The sequence below is a fragment of the Hordeum vulgare genome, chromosome 3H, assembly GCF_904849725.1.
Source record: "Hordeum vulgare subsp. vulgare chromosome 3H, MorexV3_pseudomolecules_assembly, whole genome shotgun sequence".
Classification (NCBI taxonomy): domain Eukaryota; kingdom Viridiplantae; phylum Streptophyta; class Magnoliopsida; order Poales; family Poaceae; genus Hordeum; species Hordeum vulgare.
Genome location: NC_058520.1, coordinates 588,969,558 through 588,980,214, shown reverse-complemented (window position 1 = coordinate 588,980,214; position 10,657 = coordinate 588,969,558). Strand labels below are relative to the sequence as shown.

Below are 10,657 nucleotides of genomic sequence, written 5' to 3'. Positions count from 1 at the left end.
GTGTCAAGAGTTGCTGCGACGAGGGCAAGCGTACAACTGAAACCTTGACCATGGACTACCACCGTGGTGCCAACCTTGAAGTTTTTGTCATTTGTGTTATACTAATATATTGTTGCAAGCACTAAAATTTCCATTCCATCTGTATAAAAATAGGTCTGTATGTGTAGTGATTGGTGTATTTTGTTGTGTTCACTATTTAGGTTAGGAGTGCTCGGATCTGTAACACCTATGGCCCACGCATGTGCATTGACGATGGCCGTGTTGTCAGCAACTTTGTTGCTCAGGTAAACACACAGCGTTGTTGCTCTGCTAGTTAAAAAACCGCAAGTTTCTTTTCATTTCCGAACTAACACCTGAATGCTCTATGTTAATATAATGGCAGGCGCTAAGGAAGGAGCCTTTGACGGTTTACGGCGATGGCAAGCAGACCAGGAGTTTCCAATACGTTTCTGATTTGGCAGGTCATCTCTAACCATCAGTGAACAATAATTATGGCTATGCTATCTGGCATGCGCTTTCTAAAATAGCACTCCTCCAGGTTGAGGGGTTGATGAGGCTGATGGAAGGTGATCACATTGGGCCATTCAACTTGGGCAACCCCGGTAAGTTCACCATGCTGGAACTGGCCAAGGTTGTCCAGGACACCATCGACCATGATGGTGAGTTCAATAACACTATTATGATGATGGTGTGCTGAGCAGAGGATGTGAAACATTTAGACCACTGAGACCTTTTTTGGTCTTTGATGTATCTAAAATCGAGCTTTTTAAAACTGATGCTAGGCATGCCATCACTGTATATATATTGTTGTAGAGATGCTTGAGGTGGTTCACTAGAGGAATCAGCTATTTTGACGACATGTATAATTATTGTGTACCACATGGACCTGGTGGGGTGGATCCAAAATATCCTCTCTGGGCTTATGTTACATGTACATTACTACATGTGGGAGCCATCATCTGTGGGTGAGAGTGAGGGAGACAACAGACAACAAATGGGGCAGTATTTCTTTCTCTTTTCTGTCTTTAACTGTATATTACATGTACATTTATATTTATTTTTTATATATACTTGCCGTATCCTTGATGGGCTGTTTTTGGAAAAAGCCGTATCCCGTGTCCCCGTATGCGTGTCGCCGTGTCCGTGTCGCCGTGTCCGTGCTTCCCATCCAGATGCTATATATATGATGTTTTATATATGATGTATATATATGTAGTAATGCCAAATATTATGACATGGATTATGGATGTTATATATATGATGTATGGATTATGGATGTGTTATGTGCTGTATGGATTAAGGATGTTATATATATGATGTATGGATTATGGATGTTATATATATGATGTATGGATTATGGATGTTATATATATGATGTACGAATTATGTTATATATATATATATATGTTGTATGGATTATGTTATATATATACATATGATGTATGGATTATGTTATATATATATGATGTATGAATTACGTATATTTATGCTCTTTGCTGTCATGTTCATGACAGCAAACAAAATGTCATATTTTGCTGTCATGTACACGCTAGGAAGACGGCAAACAATAAACCATATTTTGCTGTCATGTACGGGGTGAGGAAGACGGCAAAAAATAGACCATATTTTGTTGTCATGTATAGGTTAGGAAGACGGCAAAAAAATGCCATATTTTGTTGTCATGTACGGGGTGAGGAAGACGACAAAAAAGGCTAACGTCGTCCGTTAGCTAGGTCGTTCCGTCTTCTGACCATTTTTTTGCCGTCTACCAAAGTAGCTGACGGCAACATAATTCCACTGACGGAAAACATTTTGCCGTCTGCTGTCCCGGCCGCTGACGGCAAAGACGCCCTTTGCGGGCACATGGTCTCACGACATTATTTGTCGTCATGGGCTGACGGCAAAATTTTTGCCGACTGTAATTCGCTCTTTGTCGTCTGTAGCGTCCTGACGGCAAAATGCTCGATTCCTGTAGTGTATGAGGGTAGGCTGACAGGAAAAGGCACACTAGGAAGGAAAGCAAAAGTATGTATGGACGGGCATTCTTTCTCTCAAACACACTACACAGTTCTACACAATTCCACCGTGGTGGCTCCGTATATCGTGAGACACAAGAATATTCTATGCTCCGAAAACCCGGGGAAGGCTGACTCTTGGATTAAAGGGGAACACGAGAAGACTTTCGGTAGTTGGTTGCAAACACATCTCATGAATGATGACACCGTTGGAGATCAGCTGTACTGTTTGGCCAGGCCACCATCTTCGACTATATGTACTTTCCAAGGGTATGAGATAAATGGGAATACATTTTACACGGTTGCCCAAGATAAAAAGAGCACCAACCAAAATAGTGGTGTCCGCTTTGATGCAACAGCCGAGAATGGGCAATGTTTGGAAACATATTACTGGTACATAGAGGAGATATGGGAACTTGACTATGGACCTACTTCTAAGATCCCTTTGTTTCGGTGCGAATGGGTGAAGCTGACAGGAGGCGGGGTAGTTGTAGACCAAAAGTACGGCATGACAACAGTGGATCTCAACAATCTTGCGTACATGGACGAACCATTTGTCCTAGCCAATGATGTCGCTCAGGTTTTCTATGTGAAGGACATGTCTACAAAAACGAGAAAAAGAAATCAGCAAAAGAAGATATCGTCCGATGAGCCAAAACGCCACATAGTTCTTTCAGGGAAAAAAACATCATGGGAGTAGATGACAAGACAGACATGTCAGTAGATTATAATAAGTTTCATGAAATTCCGCCCTTCAAAGTGAAAATTGACCCAAGCATCCTACTGAATGATGAAGATTCTCCATGGCTACGACCTAGAAGAAAACAGAAATAATAGATAGGAATATTGGTGCAATAATGTAATAATGTCGTAGCCCTCTCAACTTTTTAACAAATGCTATGTGGGTGAAATGATGAGAGCATGCGAACTTTCAACATTTTCAGAGTTCATTTGTAGTGCTTTTCAATTTCAGGGTCAACTAGCTCAAAAAAATAAGTAAATGCACGAAGAATACCAAATGAAGTCAGAAAATTGGTGAAATTTTGTGATGTGCCTTTGAATGGTGCATTTTGAACACACAAAAAGTATGGAGTTCAAATAAGTTCAAAAAAACTGAAATCCCTTTGTAAGAGATGAGTTCTCGTTCGAAACCCTGATACTTCGAGAGAGATTGTCCGTTTTGTACATGAAGTGCATCCAGTTTTTGTCGTAGCCCTCTCAACTTTTTAACACGTGCTATGTGGGTGAAATGATGATAGCATGCCAACTTTCAACATTTTCAGAGTTCATTTGTAGTGCTTTTCAATTTCAGGATCAAATAGCTCAAAAAAAAAGTAAATGCACAAAGAATACCAAATGAAGTCAGAAATTGTTGAAATTTTGTGATGTGCCTTTGAATGGTGCATTTTGAACACACAAAAAGTATGGAGTTCAAATAAGTTCAAAAAAATGAAATCCCTTTGTAAGAGATGAGTTCTCGTTCGAAACCCTCATACTTCGAGAGAGATTGTCCGTTTTGTACACGAAGTGCATCCAGTTTTTGTCGTAGCCCTCTCAACTTTTTAACACATGCTATGTGGGTGAAATGATGATAGCATGCCAACTTTCAACATTTTCAGAGTTCATTTGTAGTGCTTTTCAATTTCAGGGTCAACTAGCTCAAAAAAAATAAGTAAATGCACGAAATATACCAAATGAAGTGAGAAATTGTTGAAATTTTGTGATGTGCCTTTGAATGGTGCATTTTGAACACACAAAAAGTATGGAGTTCAAATAAGTTCAAAAAAATGAAATCCCTTTGTAAGAGATGAGTTCTCGTTCGAAACCGTGATACTTCGAGAGAGATTGTCCGTTTTGTACACGAAATGCATCCAGTTTTGTCGTAGCCCTCTCAACTTTTTAACACATGCTATGTGGGTGAAATTATGATAGCATGCCAACTTTCAACATTTTCATAGTTCATTTGTAGTGCTTTTCAATTTCAGGGTCAACTAGCTCAAAAACAAATAAGTAAATGCACGAAAAATATCAAATGAAGTCAGAAAAGTATGGAGTTCATTATCATAGTTTTGTCAAATTCTCAAATATGCAAAAAGAATTTTAATAAACATAGTTTTTAATTGAGAATAACAAAATAGTTAATAGTTTGGATAGTCAAAATAATTAATTTTGAAAATTGAAAAAAAGTTTTGAATTATTTATTCAATTTCAAACACTTTTCATTATCATAGTTTTGTCAAATTCTCAAATATGCAAAAAGAATTTTAATAAACATAGTTTTTAATTGAAAATAACAAAATAGTTAATAGTTTGGATAGTCAAAATAATTAATTTTGAAAATAGAAAATAGTTTTGAATTATTTATTCAATTTCAAACACTTTTCATTACAATAGTTTTGTCAAATTCTCAAATATGCAAAAAGAATTTTAATAAACATAGTTTTTAATTGAAAATAACAAAATAGTTAATATTTTGGATAGTCAAAATAATTAATTTTGAAAATAGAAAATAGTTTTGAATTATTTATTCAATTTCAAACACTTTTCATTATCATAGTTTTGTCAAATTCTCCAATACGCAAAAAGAATTTTAATAAACAAAGTTTTTAATTGAAAATAACAAAATAGTTAATAGTTTGGATAGTCAAAATAATTAATTTTGAAAATAGAATATAGTTTTGAATTATTTATTCAATTTGAAACACTTTTCATTATCATAGTTTTGTCAAATTCTCAAATATGCAAAAAGAATTTTAATAAACATAATTTTTAGTTGAAAATAACAAAATAGTTAATAGTTTGGATAGTCAAAATAATTAAGTTTGAAAATAGAAAATAGTTTTGAATTATTTATTCAATTTCAAACACTTTTCATTATCATAGTTTTGTCAAATTCTCAAATATGCAAAAAGAATTTATAGTTAATTTTGAAAATAGAAAAATAATAATTAATTGAAGATAAAAAAATAGTTAATTTTGAAAATAGAAAAAAATTGAAACTATATGAGAATTTATAGAGAAAATTAAACCTAAATTCAAAGTGACCTCACTTTGAATTCAGGTTTAATTTTCTCCATAATTTCAAATATAGTTTCAATTTTTAAATTTATATTGAGTTTAGGCCCGTAAGCCTGCTTTAGAGAGGAGCTCGATGGAGATGCTGCGACGGTCTTATAAACTAGTGTTAGTCCCCCTCGGTGGGCGAGGTGGGACTAAACTTATAGTGCAGCCAGCGGAGGGGCTTTAGTCCCGGGTGGAGCCACGACCCGGGACTAAAACCCCTCGCCTGAGCGTGCCGAGCACGGGCCTTTAGTCCTGGGTCGTGGCTCCACCCGGGACTAAAGGGTGTCTTTAGTCCCGGCTCGAGCCCCGACCCGGGACTAAAGGCCCCTTTTTCGGCAGACCAAAAGGCGGGAAGCACGGGCCTTTAGTCCCGGGTCGTGGCTCCACCCGGGACTAAAGGGTGTCTTTAGTCCCGGTTCGAGCCCCGAACCGGGACCAAAGATCCTACTATATAAGCGGGAGTTGGAAATTTCCAACCCAAATCACCATTTCTCTTCTTCCTCGGACTCGCTCCTGCCCGGCGCGGCACGAACTCGTGCGACGCCGCCAGGCTGCCCGACGTCCTCCTCCCCGCCGCCTGCCGTCCTCCTCGCCGTCTCCGTCGTCCTCCTCGCCGCCGCCTGCCGTCCTCCTCGCCGTCGTCGACGCCCTCCCCTCCCACTCCGGCCGGTAAGCCCCCCGCCCCCTCCTCCCCAACACTCCGGCCGGTAGAAGAAAAGAAGAAAAAGGAGAAGAAAAGAAGAAAAAGGAGAAGAAAAGAAGAAAAAGGAGAAGAAAAGAAGAAAAAGGAGAAGAAAAGAAGAAAAAGGGAAGAAAAGAAGAAAAAGGAGAAGAAAAGAAGAAAAAGGGAAGAAAAGAAAAAAAGGAGAAGAAAAAGGAGAAGAACAGATTTTTTTGTCATTTAGTTCCTATTGTTATTAGGTTTGTGCTAGATTATTAGGGTTAGTAATATTTAGAATTACGTTAGGGTTACAAGAAGAAGAAAGATGAACAAAAATAAGAAAATAAGATTAGGAAAAAGGAAAATAAGAAGAGGAGGAGAAGAAAAGAAGAAAAAAGGAGAATAAGAAGAGGAGGAGAGGAGAAGAAGAGGAAAAATAGAAGAAGAGGAGAAGTAGAAGAAGAGAAGTTGAAGAAAAGCGGAGAAGAAAAATAAGAAAGAAGAAGAAGAAGAAGAAGAAGAAGACATTTCTACGTATATAGATGCTTAATTAGTGTTTCTTAGATTATTGCTTAATTTTGCTATTGTATATGCTTAAGTGTTAATAGTTTATTTTACTATATATACAATTAGTTTATTTTTAGCAAGAAAATTAATAGAACTAGTTTATTTTTTTAGTTCATTTTACGATGCCTATCCCGCATCCTCGTCGTCGACTCGGCGGAGGACACCTGCTTGATCAGAGGGGCCATGTCCGGGACTGGGCTCCGCCCGGCTGGTATAGGGAGGTGCTACCTTCCGGGGGGCGTAGATTGGTGAGGAGCGAGCCCGTTGTTGACCCGATCCTTGTTTGGTGGCGGTCGCGTGGGCCAGTGACGGTGCCGAGGCTTCCGGACACCACGGAGGTGGTACGTCACCGTGTCAGCGAGGAGGATGAGCACGTCCGTCGCTACATTGTTGCGTTGGAGGGCAGGTTCGAGCATACCTGACAGGTTCTTCAGGGATCTCACTGGAGCTATGATCCTATGATGGTTCCTTCTCTTTGGGTGTCCACCATCCGCGACGATACCCGTCGGGCGCTACGGTTCTAGCTGTATCAGTGATGCTATATGTATGATAGTATTCGAGGAGTATTAGTGATAATATTCGACGATGTACGGACAAAAGAGATGATGTAGTTTTGCTTATAATTGAATGCATGCTAATTTGAATACTACTTTATTTTACGATTTGGTTTTGCTTATTGAATGCTCAAATTGGAAAAGTACTCCTACTTTGAATACTATGCAGAAATCTAGGAGTCTCGGGTGGAGCCACGACCCGGGACTAAAGTTGTTTTGGACGGAGTTCGTGATAGAATAATTCTTTTTTGGTACAAAGTTCAACAAAGTCCTTTGCACTAGACAATGTGACATATAGAAGGGTAGATGAGATCATTAAAAATAGGATCATTTTCGACACATCTAGAATGTCGCCATTTTGTTAAATCCTTAAAGGTTAAGAGAATCCGTTAGACATATTTTAGAGTTTAGGTTCTAGCCAAGACCCGGGACTAAAGGTCCTCCTATATAAAACGACACTTCGAAGTTTCCAACCCCTCTTATATAGTTTGTTAGTTTATTAGTTAATCAAATGTCCGTTTTTTGCAAAACTATGGATCCACATATCAGGAACCTCGAAGAGGAAGAACTTCTCGAAGATATAATCAAAGACGGCCCCGACGTTGAACCAGCTGAATCTCCCGTCGTCATATCTAAACCCCTCCGGATATGGAATGGAGGTCGACCGACACGAAGATGAAGCCGATGGGGCAGGAGATAGGTCCAATGACGGAGAAGGTGATAGCTCCACTGATGGAGAAGCCGGTGGAGAAATAATAAAGTCCGGCGAGGTATACATATGAAGTTCGACAATCACTTGTAATATGTGAAAAATATTGGAGATAACTCTATATTGTATACATATACATTCATTTGACGAATGTTTCTCCCTCTTAGGCCTCGACATCGAGCAAAGCTATGAAACGAGGCCTAACTAGAAAGTTGGATGCATGGACACATTACACCTTTGAGGTGATATTGCCTCGGGCGAACCCAAGCTTCCTAAGAATGTTGCTGACACATTCAAGAAGCAATGCGGAGTTCTCGTTAGGGATCACGTCCCGATCAGCGTTCGGGAGTGGAACAAGCGCAAAGGGGCAGCCGATAGTGACTATGTCGCCGAAAGGTACAAAGATAATCTTTGAAATGATCTCATGTCACATTTCAACCTGCCAGAATGTGAGAAATTAAGGAGGGAAAAAGACAGTTCACTGCAGATAGAGAGAAAGATTTGCTCACACTGGTCCTCGGCAATGACGAACATGGAGGACGAACGCGAGGCTTCGGTCCTTCTTACCCGTGGTGGCTTGGGTTTTCCACAGACCAAGACACTTACAGAAGCCGAGCGAGAGCAAAGAAGCGACAGCAGGATGAGGAGAATGACAAGTTCAACCAGTTGCTTGCCAGGATTAACGAGCAACAGAAGCAGATTGATGAGCTTAGAGGAGTAGCGCGCCAGGAAGATCCTGCACTCGATATTACCGGCGCCCCATCTAAGCGGAAAAGCAGCGTGGCTGAATCTGAGGCCCCGCCCGACGATGCATGAAGAATGATAGAGGGCGGTCCCGGCTACCCCGTGGATGGAATCAAGGAGTCAACATCATGTGAAATCCATCAAAATTCAAGAACATATCCATGAAGGTGACCGCCGGACAAGCTTTACCTTCTGGCCCTGATGCACGTTGGCATGGCCGTGAGATTCCATCTAGCTTTGCTAAAGTCGGGGTGGATGAAATCATGGTGGGGTTTCATGATATGGAGCTCGACATAGCTGGACCCGAAGATGAGAGGACACTCGGATAAGTACTGGGTGGAGTCATCCTATGGGACAAGAACTACATCAAGCTTCCAGGCTCGGCCCCAAGGAGAACACCGCCTCCGAGTCGCCGCAGGTCACCTACACCTCCATCACCTCCAAGCCCTCTACATGACGACGGCCAGCACAACACGAGTCCATCTCGATCACCGCCGCCGGATTTGGGTCGTCCGTCTCCGCCGCCGCCCGCTCCGGATACTAAGCGGAAGCATGCCAGCAAGAACACTCCGCCGATGATTTCTAAGCGACGGAGCTCCCCAAAGCGCAAACTGTCGCCCCTCCCAAAGGTACCTCATGCTAATCTTCCTATCAGACCTTATGATCGTACCACCGAGGAAAACGCCAGGATAGCAAAGGAACATCATGATGCGCAGATGAAAAAGAAGGAACACGAGCCCCGCTCGGAATACACCGAGAAGCAAATAGCCACTACTGGAATCTGCTAGTTTGCCGACAGCCAGAGCTGACGGCAAAGGACAGCTTAACTGGTGGCAAAGGCTTTGCCATCAGTATGATGTCGGTAAAGGTACCGGCCAAGATTTTATCGGCAATCACCTTCTTTGCCGTCAGCTGAAGGTCGACCGACGGCAAAGACTTTGCCATCAGCTTTGTGGCACGGGCTGACGGCAAAGAGCAGTGGCGGCAACGGCGCAGGCCGAGCTCCGTTAGAAGGTTAACAACAGGCTTTGCCCACAGCCGTAGCAAAGCTGACGGCAAAGCCGAAACCCCTAGGTCCCCTAGGTCCCCTCTTTGCCCATAGCCGTAGCAAAGCTTACGGCAAAGCCAAAACCCCTGGGTCCCCTTGGTCGCCTCTTTGCCGACAGCTGGAGCACGGCTGACGGCAAAGCCGAAAATCTGGGAAAATTTGGTATTCCCAGAGTTGCCAGGATACACAGGCTGCCGCCACATGTCCTCTTTGCCGTGAGTCCACCGACGGCAAAGCCTTTGCTGTCAGTAAGCTGTAGGCAAAGACCCTCTCTGCTTTTTTCATATTTGTTTTCTGTTAATTCCCTGCATTTGCAAAACATAGATACAAACAGCAACATATATATATATATATATATATATATATATATATATATATATATATATATATATATATATATATATTTGCCCAGCCCCTAAACTGCACCACAAGTGCATCACAAAGTGCAAACAGCACAACACAAGTGCAAACAACACGAATATATGTAATTAAAGTGCAAACAAGATCACAAAGTATTACAAAGTATCACAAGTGCATCCACAAATACAATTGCATTACAAAGTTCATCTAAGACTACACAAGTGCATTACAAAGTCCCTCGAGCATCCATCCATATGCCATGCTGCTTTATCAAAATCTGCATAATGAGAAAGAAGTTAGAAGAAGAATACAATAAGAAAGAAGTTATCTAAATTAAGCTAAGCAATTAGAAGAAGAAGTGGAAGAAGAAGAAGAAGAACAAGAAGAACAAGAACAAGAAGAAGAAGTGGAAGAAGTGGAAGAAGAAGAAGAAGATAGAGAAAAAGAAAGAAGAGAAGTTATCTTTTTCTCCTCTTTCTTCTTCTCTTATTTCTTCATCTCTTGTTTGTTCTTCTCTTCTGGTTTCTTTTAAAACTTTCTAAACTAATTATGTCATTTTTGAGCTCTAATATCAACTAGAATTTACTAAGCTAACTAAACCATGGCTAATATCAACTAGAATTTACTAAGCTAACTAAAGCCTGGCATAATCTAAGTTGATCTAAACAATAAGAAGAATAAGAAGGAGAGGAATAACTTACCGAATGCCAAGAAACGGAGGAGAAGATGCATCTCCGTTGGTCGCTGGGTTGCTAGGTCTCTCACCAGGAGAAGTAAAGGGATCGTGGGATTCAACTCTGGAATGGTGTTGCAACAAGACAAGAGTTAAAATATGTGGTTAGCACGGCGACAGACAATGGTATAAGACCGTGCAAGGTTGGTCATTGAAAGGGAACTCACCGTTCCCACCGGAGAAGGCATCGGCGGAGGGGGCGG

General features: G+C 41.0%; 1 pseudogene; it reads left to right on the top strand.

Annotated features, from left to right (window-relative positions):
- Nucleotides 1-695: 695 nt before the first annotated feature.
- LOC123445914 lies at nucleotides 696-782 on the top strand (annotated as a pseudogene).
- Nucleotides 783-10,657: the final 9,875 nt, after the last annotated feature.